Genomic DNA, 15,856 nt, shown 5'->3' on the forward strand with positions numbered 1-15,856 from the left:
GGGTAGAGAATACAATTACTTGATGATAGTATTGGTTCATATAGGAGATGATTAGTTCCTAGACTTAGATGGTGGTAATAAAAATATGAGAAAGTGGATTGATCTGAGAGTCCTTAGGAACCAAGAATTGAATTGTTATGTACTGCTGCCCAGAATCAACTCACCACATCTGTTAGAGTGCACCGGCAGAATACTGAATTGCCTTCATTCTCACCTATGATGGAGCAAACCTTAATAGAAAGCATGAGGAGTGTAAATCCTAACATTATTTTTGTGATCATTTTTATGTGGAAGACCTAGAGATGACTGACAAAGCGATGTCTCCACACTTTAGTTTGCAAGGTACTTGGAGTGAGATTTGAGCAAGCAGTCTGCTACCTGATGAAAATTAGGCTGTCTCACAATTACCTTTGCTTTCCTAATCTTAGGAGGGATAATCAAACTAGCTCATAACTCATTAACACTTCTAGGCAAGTAGTCCATCGAAATTCTGGTTTTTTACACTTAGCATCCTTGTCAGCCAAGGTACTACCCACCCCTTTCAGAGACCTTCTGTGCTCTTTTTATTGAGGTCTCCCATCTTCAAAAGGTGAAGGTCATTTGTAGAACCTTGTAGAAATTTAATGAGAAAGAAATGTATTATGTAAAAGTAAATATTTTGATTGTTAAACTGGCTGATAGAAAAGCTGGTTTAAAAAAAATTCTTTCCATTATTATTATTTAAAGTATAAATTTTCATGATATATTTCAAAATTAAAATGTTTTTTAAAAAGAAAAATTCTTAGTTTTGCTAAAGGAGTAATATAGAATGTTTATACTAATTTCAATTTACATTAACTAATCTCTCCTTTAAATAAAATTACAGTATTAAAATGAATATATTGATATTGTGGTCAGTTGAAGGAAAGGGGAAATTCTAAAACTTCATCAAGTTGTGGAATTCGCGCCTTACTTTTTGAACACTAATCCTGATTTTCATAAAGATAACAATTATTAACTACAATCTACTTCAGACAAACAACTAAATTAGGCCAAAGTTTTACATAGACCTCCAGTGATTTCATTTATAGTTGAAGAGCTTTAACCAAACTATTTTAAAGCTACTTAAATCTCCCTTCTTGTGAGATGTATTTGCCTATTCCCTACAGAGGCTTTCAATTCTATCTGCCTAGTATTTTCTGGGAAGCTGCAAGGAAATGAAAGCTTCCTCTCAAATGAGCCATGGTTATGTTTAGGTTGTTCACATAAGTTAAGTTTCACTTAAAAAAAAAACCCAAGATTATAAACAGTGTCATTTCTTCAAGTCATTAGGAAATTATGCAGACTGTGGTCAAGGAAAAATTCTAGTCTTATAATATTTGGTCCAGAGCCTTTTAAAGCAAACTCAATTGTGTCCTTCTTCTGACTTTAAAAAACAAAAACAAAATCAACTCCCCCAACACACAAAAAAAATTGGTATTTTCCCAGTCTTTCATAGAAAATTTGTGTACTGAATAGGGAATGGTTAATGCCATTAAACAAATCAATTCTTTAAATCTAAAGACATGGTTTCAGAGGGCTATTGTTAACAGATTTAATACATTTCTCTGAAATGACTGAAAACTAATAGTACAAAATGGGCTAGGCCATTTAAAAGGTGCATGATATTTAAATAACCTTTCTTGCCCAGATGGACATTACTGGTTAAACTGCTCTATCTCTTCAAATAGCATTATACTGTTGAGTCACAAAAGTATACTTTATAAGAACTTTAAATAAATATTCAAGAGTAAGTTCTTGTTTTATTTTATTATGGTCACATAATATTTCCCTATATTTTAATTTGAAAAAAAAAAACAATATACTTTAGCTAAAGTATTTTTTCCTTTAGATGAAACTACTATTTATTTCAAGGAAGTCTCTTTATAGACTTTATATTTTTCATATAACATTAATATGAAATTTTACTATTTGCTTTTCCACCCTATTGCTGTACCTTTCTCACTCATTCTGTTGGAGTTCATTATCCACAATACTTTTTTTGCCTCACCATAGGAAATTTAGTATTTGGTTTTAAGCAACATTATGAATAACACATACCTTTATGGAAAGGGTTTAAAAAGGATATGCCTGTGAATGAGGACATTATCCTAAACTGATATATCATTATCCTCTGTGTTCAAGGAGATTGCTCTCTTTATGAAGTTATTTTCTATATTCCTGGTTTTCCTTCCTGAAAGGCTCCAGTGTGGCCAAGGGAACCATTACCATGATCCTTTGAGGTGTAATATCTGTTCAAATGTGGTTTTCTGTGACTTTAGTCCAGTTTAAGAATAAACCAGCCAAAAACATCATGAATCATGCAAAGCAGAATCATTTACAGATGCATAAAAAATACAGTCTCTAGATTCTTCCTGCTCAATTGAAAGTAAACTCAGCCTGGAGTAAATTATAATGTCTACAAAGTCTGTCGTATGCTCTCTGTTCTCAGCCTCTGATTTTCTTTACCCACAGTGGTAGCCCCTCCTTCTGTTGGGGCAGGGGGTGTGCAGTTTATCAGTTTATTTTCCTTGGTTCTTGTCCCCCCTGCAACAAAGAACAGAAGGGCAGAGGCACAGTAGTGAAGGAGAGTAAAAGTTTTATTTGAGTGTACTCCAAGGCAGGAGCAGGCCTGAGTCAAGATAGATAAAGGCAAGTTTACTAGAATAAAGCAAGAGAAAGGAGAAATGGAGGAAAGGAAAGCTCATTGACCTGCTGCTCGGCCTAAGAGCATAATCCTTCACCAACTCCTGAAGCTAGTGTCACCTGGTGACACTGTCCACCTGAATGTGCACGGTGTGGGAACTAAGTCCCTACCACCCAGGATTTGGGGGAGCTGCAGAGCACTGGATAGAGTGAGATTATGTTCTGAGAACTTCCCAAAGCAAAGAAAGGAGACTTTCAGGCAGGCTGCTAAGGGGCATGATCGTACAGCTGCAATCGTGTCTGGGTCACCCAGGCTACGGAACTTGCAAGCCCCGTATCAGAGCTCTCAGCAGCCCCTCCGTACTTATCTGAAATAGGACAGAAAGATGACACACTAGAAGAAAGCTGAGTGTGGGCAACCTCAGAGAGGAGGTGTGCATAAGGGTTTGGGGTCTGGAGCCTTATAGGGCTTTTTTGGGTAAGGTCAGCGTAAGGCATGATGTATACAAGTGATTTATAATTCCTTTGGAGTTTTGTCTTAAGAATAGCATTATTTAGGCAACTGTGTTGATTTGGGACCTAAGCATTCTTTGTCTACATAGGTTTATTTACACTTCTGAGGTCTGTCTCATGCCCTCGTTACAAAGTTACTTGAGTAAGGGGCAAGAAGAAGAGAAAACAGCATATAGGTTAAGTTAAGGAATAAGCTGGGCCTTTTAGCAGGCTAACGTAAATCTTACAATGGCATGATCTAGTTGCTACAATGAAGACATTTGGCTGTGCTTGGATACTTTTCCTTATCTGAGGAAATCTAGACATTCCAAGTTACTCTTGGCCTTTGGAACTTCAACTGATTAACTCATTAACTCTGTGAGTCCTTTCTGGCTCTCTGGTTTTACCTGGTTAGCTCTTTGAGTTTCTTTTACTGTGCTTTACTGGCTTTATTTTCTCTCCACCCATCTCATGTCTGTCTGTCTGCCTAACACTTCTACCTTAGGTGTCCAGATCTCTCCTGCTCTCAAAATTTTCTTCCTTTATCCCTCTGCACAGGAGGAAATCTACTAAACTGTCACAGACAAAAACAGAGAGGGAGAGAGGTAAATACCATCTCTTTCAAATTTACTTTCAACTTTTTATAAATGTAGCACGAACCTTTATCCTCCACTCAGCATCAGCATAAAAAGAAGTAATAAAACCATAGATGTGAACTAGCAGGCTGAGGAATTATTTGTGTGTGGCAGCTCCCCCAAAGAAAAGTCCCTGAAGGCAATGGTGAAGGGTGCTTTGAGAGTGTTTTGAACCAAGGGAGCTAAAGGAGTGGCCTCCAGCGTTTGTGTGACCACGTGCTCCCACTGCAAGGCCATCTGAAGCTGTGGGGAAGCCCAATCCCATGGTCATGAACAGCTCCCCAGTGTTACATATCACAGTTCGGCCAGAGGAGAGGGAACAATCTGTCTCTGTCTTTTAATCCAGAGAATCATTCTGGGTCATGTGCCAATACTGAATCAGTTAACTGTGACCAGTGGGGCAAGATCTAGATGCAAAAGGGCCATGATCAGTCTTGCTTGAGTCAGGTGCCCATCCTGGAACATCAATCATTGTCAAAGAGTGGAGTACTGTGATCGTTGAAGTTTGGATCGGGTATCTATCTCCAGACCAAGGAATTTGGCCAAAGGGCAGGGATATATAAAATTTGTGGCAGCTCCACAGAAACCTCATTTTGCTTATGTCAGCATAGAGAAAAGGGTTATTTCCAGCTTCTACAGGGTGCTAGGCAGACAGGTTAATAGACCGCATTATCATATAATATAAAGGTAGAAAGCATAAATGCTGTAACAGAGACAGAGATAAAACATCATGAAATTCATGGAAGTGATCACTTCCAGCAGGAACAAATTGGAAAGACTTCCATGAGTTTATCCTCAAAGAAAAGACAGGATTTTGGGCTTGCAAACAAGTGAAAAGAAATTTTCTTAAAGTAGAGAGAATTAATTAGCAAAGCCTGAAGCCATGACTAAGGACCTTGAATATCACACAAGTAAATCTGGACATTATTTCTCAGACCATGAAGCCCCCAAAAGGCTCTTGAGCATGGTAGAGAAATGATTAGAAGAGCAAGTTAGGGACAATAATCTGGGAAACACGGGAGAAAAAACATACACCTAGGAAAGTCCTGTAGTATATTCCACAGTAAACAAATTAGAACAGGGGGTCTCAGGCTTCTGTGTGCCAAGGAAATACATAGGAAGCTTATTAAAAATGCCTGCTCCTCAAAGGTTTTGGTGTAAAGTGGGGCTTTGAGATTTGCAGTGTTTTTTAAAGCACTGATGACCAGGTGACTGTGGCAAAGGACTTGGAGAAATGCTATTCTTGAGAAGTAATTTGGAGGATCCGTTTAAGAATGATTTGCATATGAAAGATTTCCTGGTCACCCTTGCAATGTGCTGGTCTCTCTGAGCTCTGGGAGTCAGCCTTGGTCTTGGTTGTAACACGTCTGAAATCAGAGCCGAGCAGGTTGAAGACTTGAAGGCCCACTTCTCTCCAGAGTCTTCATGGGCTCTGTTTCATGCGGTGCCCTTGCTCTGTAGATAGTCAACTCGAAATTTTACAGCATGACTCACCCAAAGAATGGCATTGAGTTCTGTGTTTTCAGTGCCAGAAGAGAGTAATGTATTCTGTTTTAGACTAAGTGTGATTATTTTATGTGGCTTCAAGATTCTGTTCTCTACTTGCAACCTATGCAAATTCAAATTCAGTACAATTTAAATGACAAAGGGTGATTTGGGAGGTTTAACAAATGGGAGATTGGTATTAATCATCAGGTTCTCTGGCAGGTTTGCTCTGGAAAGGAATGGCAAGTACTCCTAAGAGTACCTACATAGAAGCAGTGGATTAGCAACTTTTCTTGGCTATTCTTTGTTAAATAATTGTCTTTTAAACAGTCTCTTGACTCCTGAATTAGAAGCAATAACATGGTTATTCTGTGCTGATAAATTCTAAGATCCAAATTTAGATTGAGTTCATGTGTGTGCCAAACAGTATGTTATTTTTTTTAGTAGAAAGTCATTTATGTTATGTTACAATAGAAAGTCATTCGTGTATGACATATATGGACATGCACGGCTCACTACAGTTTATCTAAGATTAAAAGCTACTAAAGTTCTGAAGCTGTGGTAAGATTTTCTTTGCATCCTCTTTTTTTTCCTTTCCACCATTCTACCTTTCTCACATAATTTTCTTTTGCTTCTCAACTGGATGCTTAGACTTTGAAGAGATGATCCATTCACTCGGCTCAGGGTTTGTCAGGGTTACTTTCACGTTGCCAAAACCAGTGATCTTTTCTACATATTCACCTTATTCAGCCTTTCAGCAGTATTCTGTATGATTAACCACTTCCTTTTTACAGCATTCTGAGATATTCTTTCACTTAGCTTCCTTGAACCGGTGTAACCAGCTATTTTTTCTAGGCCCCTTCTGCATTTTCATCCTTTTCCACCAGACATCTAAATTTGACATGCCCCTAAGATCTTTGCTGAACTTTCATCTCTATTTAAATCTCTCCCCTAAACCCATGTCTTTATTTACTTTTTTGATGATTTATTTTATTTTTTATACATAACATTTAATAACATACATAATATATTTATTTTACTTTTATTTTTTATTGAAGCATAGTTGATATATAATATTGTATTGGTTTCAAATAGACAGACAGCACAGTGACTCAAGAATTAACACATATCCCAACTAGTGCAGTTACTGTCTTTTAACATAGACAGATGTTACAGAACCGTTTACTGTATTCTCCATGTTGTACTTCTTTCCCCGTGACCAACTTAGGTTATGATTGAGATTTTTGTGCCTCTTCATCCTCTCACCCCTCTCACCTACCCACCCTAACCCCCCCCCATGGTAACCACCAGTCATTTCTGAGTGTCTCTGAGTGTACTGCTTCTCCCTAAACCCATGTCTTTAAATGATGTTTTTAACCCATGTGTTGAAAGAATGCATTGGTACTCAGATTTTTATGTCCAGGTTTTGTCATACTTAATGTTTGTAACTCCAGCGGGGGGAGGGGGGTGGCAATGTGTTCCCAGCCCAGGGCAAATAAACCTTTAAAGCCACAATCAGTCAAAGGGAGAAATAAAGTGGGAGAAACCCATTTATTGCTTACAAGAAGTCATCTACTCCTGCTCGCCTGTGTCTTTCCCTGTCCTGGCTGAGAGGAAGCCAAAAAAAAAAAACCTCTCCTGTCCCAGAGTGCACACATGCCTCTCCACCTGCCTTGTAATCACCTATTAATATGAAGTTGGACTACTTCTCTCCACCCCTTAGGAACACCTATTGATATGGAGATGCACTAAGGCCAGGCAGAGATTCTGGAAATACTGTGATTTTACCCACAGCCCACACCTCCAAAAATCTTGCTTCATAATGTACTTGCTCCCCATCTTCTGCAATGGCCCCTGGGTAAGAAAACAGGAGCACTGTAACCAGACTAATAACATACAAAACAACAGTGATCAAATAATGATAATCCTCAAGCCAGAGGATTGAGCTAGGTTCAACATTCTATGCAGATTAAGTCCATAGCTTGCCCGTTCCACAGGAGGCCAGCAACTGAACTGGCTTCTGTGCATGCTCAGCCAGGAGGTGGCTCCAAGCTACAATGACTGAAGAAGAATGTAACCTTAAGGGTGATAAGATACATGTTTTAATGACACCAGCATAGGCAAATCTTTCGCATCAGGTAGGACACATGCAAAAGAGTGTTCCTATGACAGGATAGTGGCAAGAATCTCATCCTGGTCTAGTATACCAGATTTTCACCCCCCTCCCTGTGGGAGTTACAGATGGGTCAATATATAGGGATATGGGAGATACATGCACTGGCCATAAAGATAAAACAAAACTTCCCCATAAGATGCTCATCCCCCATCCCCCAACTTTTGGGTACACTACCATGATTTTTGGGGGCCACTCTGATGTTACTCCAGGAATATACATGAGGCTAGTTTCCAGGCCTTGTCCCAAGGTGCCAGAAGAGCCAGCCGTTATTGATCCATGTGTCAAAATGTCCAGGGCCACATCCACTCAACAGAGTCTCCAGGGTTTAATGCAGTTGGGGCTGGCAGCAGGATGTTGCTCTGCTGGCCATATCCTGGCTTCAATAACTCCTCTTTGGTCTGCATATATATATATAGCTGTTTAGGAGAGGCAGCAATGTGTGCTAGCATATCTACAGGGCTTAAGGCTCCTTTTCAGGGCTTTTCATTCTAATGCCTTAGGACTGTCCATAAACAAACTGACCGGCCCCATAGACTATTGGTGTCCGACTTGAGGCCAGAGTTCAATAAACCATTGTATCTCTCTATCATGCCTGCCCCAGTAAGGTTATATGGTACATAAAATTTACACTTTATTCCTAATTTCTGTACCCATCCTTGTAATGCATGTCCAGTAAAGTGAGTGCTTCTCCATCACCTGCAGCCGGCCATAGGCTGCAGAGAGCCTCTAGGCCCCTTTTGGTCATTTGCTGATCTGCACAATGTGCAGGAAAAGCAACCAGAAGTCCAGTAGCTGTCCAACAAGTCGTGGCATATCGATATCGTTCTGATATGGCTAGAGGCCCAATATAGTCTCTCTGCTACCTGACAGGGGTTATCGGCCCCCTTACTTTTGTCTCATGTTGCTGCAGGACTCTTAGAGCACGCAAGGCACTCCCTCCAGGCTCTTCTGACTCATTCAAAGGTCAACAGCATGCCTCACCAATGGGCTATAGCCCATATTTTCTTTTGCCCTGCACGCAACAAACACTGATGTAACCACTGGACTACATCAGCGGCAGGCTTTCCTTCTAGCCAACACACTTGGGCCAGTGTGTCTGCTTCATCATTCCCTGGGGATGCCAAAGGCAAATGGCGAGTCACATGATTACAGTAACTGACTTACTCTGACCAGAGGCCCATAGGTCTTGCTACAACTCTTGCCCCAAAGGGGCTAGTGACCAACCATCCAGTTGACATAGTACCATATCGGTAGTCACAGGGTCAAGCCCCGATAGATGGCCCAGCTGTCAATGCAGACAACTATAGGGGAGGCCTCCTGGGTGATCACGAGCCATACTGCCTGCAACTCTGCCCACTGGCTGATCTTCCCCTCTCCATCCTCCATCCATATTGTCTCAGTCTTAGGAAAGCCACAGCTGTACACTTCAGGAGCTGCCCTCCACTGGAGCTATCTATATACTAAGCATCTTCAAGTATATGGGTTTTTCCCTCCTGATAAGGACTCTAGGCTACCAATGGCTCAAAAGTAAGTTCTTCCTGCTTTCCACTGGTATAGGTCACTGACCCCAAAAAGTATTGGAGTTTTCCACTTAAAGGGCTAGTAGAAAGGGTGCCACACTGCTGTAAATATGTGCCCCGTCTGGCCAGTGTAGGTGTCTGTGCCGTGCCACACCATGTAGGAGGGTTCCCTTTCCTCCACATCTTTGCCCCCAGCCAGAGAAAGACAAATATTGCATGGTGTCACTTATATGTGCAATCTTGGGAAAAAAAAGTCAAACTCATAGAAAAAAATAGTAGTAAAGTTGTTGCCAGGACTGGGACATAAGAAAAATAGGGAGAGGTTGCTAAAAGACTAAAAACTTGCAGCTATAAAATGAATGAGGTCTATATATATCTAATGTATAACATGGTGACCATAGTCAGATATATCTGTGTGTATGTATAAATAACATGTGAGGTGATGGATACATTGATTAATAGATGGTGAGATCCTTTCATAATGTATATGTGTATCGAATCATTGTAGATTGTCAATTACACCTCAATAAAGGTGGAAAAAAAAAGATAATAGGAAAAAGCTCCTGGCCCCAGCTGTCCAGCAGGACTGCATGGGTCCTGGCGCAGAGGAGGCAAAAGAGATGGAAATTCTTCCACTGCGTTTCCAGAGCGGCTAGCTTCACGGGGGAAGTGCCACTGTCTTGGAGGAAACAGGAAGCCCACAGCGACCCCTGGTGACCCGGTTTGTTTTTGCTGTCATGGATGCACTTTTAGAAGATGATATCTGTATTCTGAATCATGAAAAAGGCTATAGGAGAGATACAGTGACTCCAGTCGTAGTTTATTCAGATGAATCTGTTGCTTCACATTTTGTCCTTGTTACTGCATATGAAGACATCAAAAAATGACCTAAAAGGATTCAGAGAAAGGGAATTCTTTCTTAAAGAAAAGAATAAGATTTTTGGAAGAAAAGCTTGTGGGAGCTCAATTAGATGAAGAAACAAGTTCTGTGGGAAAAGAACAAGTAAATAAGGCCTACCATGCATATCGACTGGTTTGCATTGATAGAGATAATTTGGAGAGCAAGTTGGATAAAATGAATAAAGACAACTCTGAATCTTTGAAAGTATTGAATGAACAGCTACAGTCTAAAGAAGTAGAACTCATCCAGCTAAGGACAGAGGTGGAAACTCAGCAGGTGATAAGGAATTTAAACCCACCTTCAGCAAACTGGGAGGTAGAAAAGTTGAGCTGTGACCTGAAGATCCATGGTTTGGAACAAGAACTGGAACTGATGAGGAAAAAATGTAGCAATCTCAGAATACAGCTACAAAAAGCCAAACAAACGGATCCATCTCAGGAAGACAGTCTGAAGAGCAGAGATCTCCAAAGACTGAACATTTCAATTGACAATATGCAAAATGCACACTGGGAACTGAAAAGAGAAATGTCTAATTTACATCTGGTGACTCAAGTCCAAGCTGAACTACTAAGGAAGCGGAAAACCCCACCTGAGATCAAGAAAGCCTGCACCCCAGGTGGATGTGTGGGAAAGACAGCAGGAAGCCGCAGTGGACAAATTTTGCTGCAACACACACAAGACTTCCCCCTCTCTCACCAAATGGCGAAACTCTTGGTCATGACACATCTTCCCCTCTACCGGGAAAGAGAAAAGTTTTATCAGAGAAAGCAGTTAACCAGTTATGGACAGATAATGAGAAATCAATGGTACAAACTTTCAGGAACACAACTCTTACGGCAGAAAATCTCTGGAAGATAATTCCTGGGTATTCCCAAGCCCTCCAAAATCAAGTGAGACAGCATCTGGGGAAACTAAAAATAAAACTTTGCCTATACCCAACCTGCCACCAGTGTATTACTAGGATCAACATAATCACAACTGCTTTTATAAGAATTAATTCTGAAAACATTCATGGTCTGGTCATGAGGTTGCTGTATCTCCCTTCAGTGGTTCTTTCGAGAAATTTACAGTGGATTCTGATTAAACTTTTGCAGAGTTCTTCAGCATACACATTTGCACATACTGTGCCACATTACTTAGTTGATTTTCCAGGATGAAAGGCACTCTCCAGCTCCATATTCTGGCTAAGAATCAGGTATATGTTACTGATTAATAGATAAGATATTTCAAAAAGACAGTTCTACCTTTGATGGTAATTGTAAATTTCTGCCTTCCACATAAAGAATGGAGTTAAAATTTTTTAGACATGGTTTTATAAAACATGTGCAGTGCCTAAATATCCATAAAAATAAGGGAGACCATTAATATCAGAGAAAAACCATGAGTTGCTTTAAGTTGCTTAAAGGAGCAAATGACAATGTGAATAGGTTTATTTCTGTTGACCTTATAATGCATAAAGATATGAAAAGTACTATAGATTAATAGTATCTAGATTATTCCATCTCTGTGAGCTGTTATATTTCTCAGAGTTTAAGATTTAAAACCATTTTTTAATCACAATGATGATAAAATTTATGCTTAACAATTTGAATTTTAAGACTTGAAATAACCTGATCATTGAAGCCAAGCCAGTAACAATTAAGAGCTAATTGGAAAAAGTGATAGAACAGTTGAAAAATTTTGTCTGTGTGAATAAACTTACAATCCTATACATTATCCAATTAGAAATAGGAAGAGGATCACAAAGGATTCCATGTACTCTGTTCCTTCAGTGGTCTTAAATGAACATTTAAATGTATGTGTAACTATATGAAGTCCTTTTCTTCGAAGGGTCTATGCCTACTTTCTATGTCGAGCAGTTTATAAACTGCCAGGACCGTTTTGAAATGTAACATTTTATTCATTGAGTGATTTTTAATAAACTGAAATAGGAAAAAATAAAATGTAGTAAAATAAAGCTCAACTAAATAGGTGTTTGTTCTAAAAAAATTCATGCTCTAATTTAAAAATAAAATAAGCTGATCAAAAAAAAAAAACCCCAACAAACATGATTTTAATCAAAGCAAACAGGGCAAGAAGAAATAGGACCAAGGAAAGGGTTTCTTTTATGTGGAGTACAGGGCTTGTGTAATAAGTCAGTGGATCAGGCTGGCTGAAACTTGGAAAAGGGGCACAGCAGAAATAGGGGTAGTAGGAATCTTGGGGGACACCAAAATAAATGAGTAAATAAATAAATAAAACCTCCCTTATCTAGAGAGCCAGTAATAGGACTATAATAAATTGGTTATATAAAAATATCACTGGGATGTTATGAAGGTGAAGTCCAATTTAGCACAGGATGACCTGAAATCTGGGGGTAAATAAAATTCCCTGGGAAGATAGAAAGAACCAAAGCTTCTGATTCCATTCTGAAGCTCTCTAAGAACAGAATCTTTGTTATCCATAACTGAAGTCTTATAGCAATGTTTTTCAAAGTTCAGTGTGCATCAAAATCACCTATGGTGCTCGTTAAAAATAGAGATTTCCTGGCCTAAGATCCTGATTTAGTAGGACTTGTGTGGATTTTGGGAACCAATACATTGTCAAGCATTCCTGAACTCAAGCTAATACCCCCTTTTCCTCTTTTTAATTGAAGTATAGTTGATACACAATCTTATTTTGGTGTCAAGTATACAACACAGTGGTTCAACAGTTACTCATATTATTAAATCTTCACCCCCACTAGTGCAGTTACCATCTGTCAACATAGGAACATATTTCAGAATCACTGGCTACATTCTCCGTGCTGCACAATCATCCCCATGACCAACTCATATTATGATTGATCATTTTTGTGCCCCCTCTATCCCCTTCACCCTCCTCACCCACCCACCCAACCCCTCCCCTATGGGAACCACTAGTAACATCTCAGTGTCTCTATGTCTACTGCTATTTTGTTCATTTTGTTTTGTTTGTTTTTAGATTCCAAAGTATGTGAAATCACATGGCATTTGTCTTTCTCCACCTGGCTTATTACACTTTGCATAATATCCTGTAGGTCCATCCATGTTGTCACAAATGGAAGGATTTTTCTTTTTTATGGCCGAATAATATTCCATTGTGTATATGTACCACATTTTCTTTATGCATTCATCCATTAATAGACACTTTGGTTACTTTCCATATCTTGTCTATTGCAGTAAATAATGCAACAATAAACACAGGTTGCATCTTTTTGAATCAGGCATTTTGTTATCTTTGGGTAAATTCCTAGAAGTGAAATTACTGAGTCATATGGTATTTCTGTTTTTAGTGTTTTGAGAAATCTCCATACTGCTTTCCTCAGTAAATGCACCAATTGACATTCCCACCAATAGTGTAGGAAGGTTCCCTTTCCTCCACATCTTCACCAACACTTGTTATTTCTTATCTTTTGGGTAGTGGCCATTCTAACTGGTGTGAGGTGATATCTGATAGTGGTTTTGATTTGCTTTTTCCTGATGATTATTGATGTGGAGCATCTTTTCATGTGCCTTTTGGCCATTTGTATTTCTTCTTTGGAAAGATATCTGTTCAAAAATAATGCCCTTCCAATGCAAAGCCAGGCAGTGCTTTGACAAACACTGTCTTATAGGAACCCATGGTTTTATCCATTCTCACAGAGACTTTAAACAGAATTCAATAATATTGTGAATGCTTGAAGTTCATTTTTTAAATTTTAATCATGGGTTCTGTAGATCCTGTGGAACCCCATAAACATGTTATTCCACTTGATAGAGTGGAATCTCCATAGACATCCTCAATTTTATTACACTTATGCATTCTCTGCTTTGAGTTTTGAAAAATGTAATTTGTTTCAGATAATTTACAAATCATTTGAATTTGCAAAAGCAGATTTTAAGAAATTAGAGGGGATAAATGAGAGAGTATGTTAATTAAATATGTATTTTTCATATTGGAAGTTTTAATGGCCCCACATATAACTGTTTCTACCCACATGATTTTCCTGAATTCTGGGAGCAGAAATTTCCACTACTTGTTATTTACTTAAGCAGTTCATATATGACCAAATAAAAACTGAAGAAAATATTTAAATTGGAAAAATGGTAAAAATGATAGCATCCCTAGAGAGAAAATTTTTATCATAGAAAAACTTAGAGCTTCCTTTCTCAAGAGAATATTAAAATAATTGACATCTTCCTTGCTCTTTTTTCCCCCAGAAATTTTGTTCCTTTTTTTTCAGAAGTTTCTCTTCACATTCAGTTAAGGAACTATTAAGACTTGGTCGTTTTCCAGAACAAGAAATTGATTACATTGTAGAAAGAATAAGGGAGATAGGCTAGTTGATTCAAGGAAAATTATATGTGTAAAAATCACCAAATACAGTGCTTAATGCGGGGTGTTCTGCACATGACAATTATTCATTTAAGACAGTGGCTGGCTGACTGCTTGTATAAACAGAGCAGTGCCGACCTTATGCCAATCCATATATTCTACAGTTAAAGATTTTCTGAAGAAAGGAAATGTCTTAGTAATCTTTGTTTTTGTCCTCTTTGCCCAGCCCACAGCCCACAGGTTTAATGGATGTCTAGATTTCTCTAGAGCAGTTTGGTATAAAATATGCAATATTTGTACTATGATTTGAACCTTCTAATCCTTGGGCCTGGATTTGATCATCGAAATTATAACAATATAAACTACTGGGTCACTGTTATATTTGGGGTGATTGATTTTGATTCTTGTGGCTACAGTAGCTCACAGAGTTCTCTTGATCCAACATGGCTACTGTTGCTGTAATAACAGATCCTACAAATTTCATGCCTGTTTTGTTTCAAAAAGAAAAATGGACTGAGAGAATAAGAAAAACAAAGAAATCTTAGCCAGAATAATATAACCCAGGTGTCCTTTTTCTCAACTGAGTTTTCTCATCCAGTACTTCATGCCTGTCTCTATCACTGAATTTCAAAGTTGGTTAAACATTTTTTTTAAAATCACAAGAACCTTATATTTGAAGTAAACAGAAATTCAGGTAGAAATTTTTCAGTTTGAGTTTTTGTCTCTTTGAAGGGCAGTTGCCTTTAGCTAATTGCTCTGTATTGTTGCTCAGTATGTTGATTATTTTCACGTGGAGCCCTAAAGACCCATGGGGAGTTCCTTGACTGAGCAGTGCATGTGAGGAGCTGAGAAATGTCAGTATCAGAAATCTCAACATAAAGATAATGAGTTCAGGCATTTCAGAAACCAAGCAGCTTCAGAGAATAGCTCTTGAGCATAGTCATGCTTATTTTTGAAATAAAAGAGCTTAAGGCTCACCTACTGAAATAAAGAGCTTTCATACAGAAGCCTGGAGGAACCTGGACTGATGGTTGCTTTCACATGCAAAGAAAGATCATTGCCTTTCAACTTGATCCAGAGTGAAATCTGGAGATGAGGGCAAAGAAAAGATACTCAGAAATAGTTAAAATCACAGAAACTTACTTAAAATGCATGATAAGATTTTTGTTGTAATAATCATGCTCCAAATTCTCACTTTCATCTCCCCACATACACTATCTTATTTATAATGTATAATATATTTATTTCACTGCTCATATATTTTATTGTAGAAATGTTTTAAGGGGTGTTCTTGTTTTTTGCTGTGAACTAAATTGTACACTTCCAAAATTCATATGTTGAAGCCTTGCCCCCAGTGTGATGATATTTGGAGATGAGGCCTTTGTAGTTCATTATGTTTAGATGAAGTCATGAGAGCTGAGTTCTCACAAATGGATTAGTGCCCAAATAAGAAGAGGAAGAGACCAGAGCTCGCTCTCTCTGCCATATGAGGGCACAGGAAGAAGGCAGCCATCTGTAAGCCAGGAAGAACCTGACCATGAGAGCAGCCCTGATCTCTGCTTTCCAGCGTCCAGGCCTGTGAGAAAATAAACTTCTGTCGTTGAAACCACCCAGGCTATGGTGTTTTGTTTTGGCATCCTGAGCAGACTAATATATTCACATAGTCAAA

The 15,856-nt window shown here is 38.7% G+C and overlaps 1 protein-coding gene and 1 pseudogene across 6 annotated transcripts in view; both read left to right on the forward strand.

Annotated features, from left to right (window-relative positions):
- The window catches only part of IMMP2L (inner mitochondrial membrane peptidase subunit 2), a 917,077-nt gene that overhangs the window by 712,692 nt on the left and 188,529 nt on the right, over positions 1-15,856 (forward strand). The window lies entirely within an intron of this gene.
- LOC140849877 (5-azacytidine-induced protein 2 pseudogene) lies at positions 1,978-12,375 on the forward strand (annotated as a pseudogene).

This window comes from Manis javanica, chromosome 6 (genome assembly GCF_040802235.1).
Source record: "Manis javanica isolate MJ-LG chromosome 6, MJ_LKY, whole genome shotgun sequence".
Classification (NCBI taxonomy): domain Eukaryota; kingdom Metazoa; phylum Chordata; class Mammalia; order Pholidota; family Manidae; genus Manis; species Manis javanica.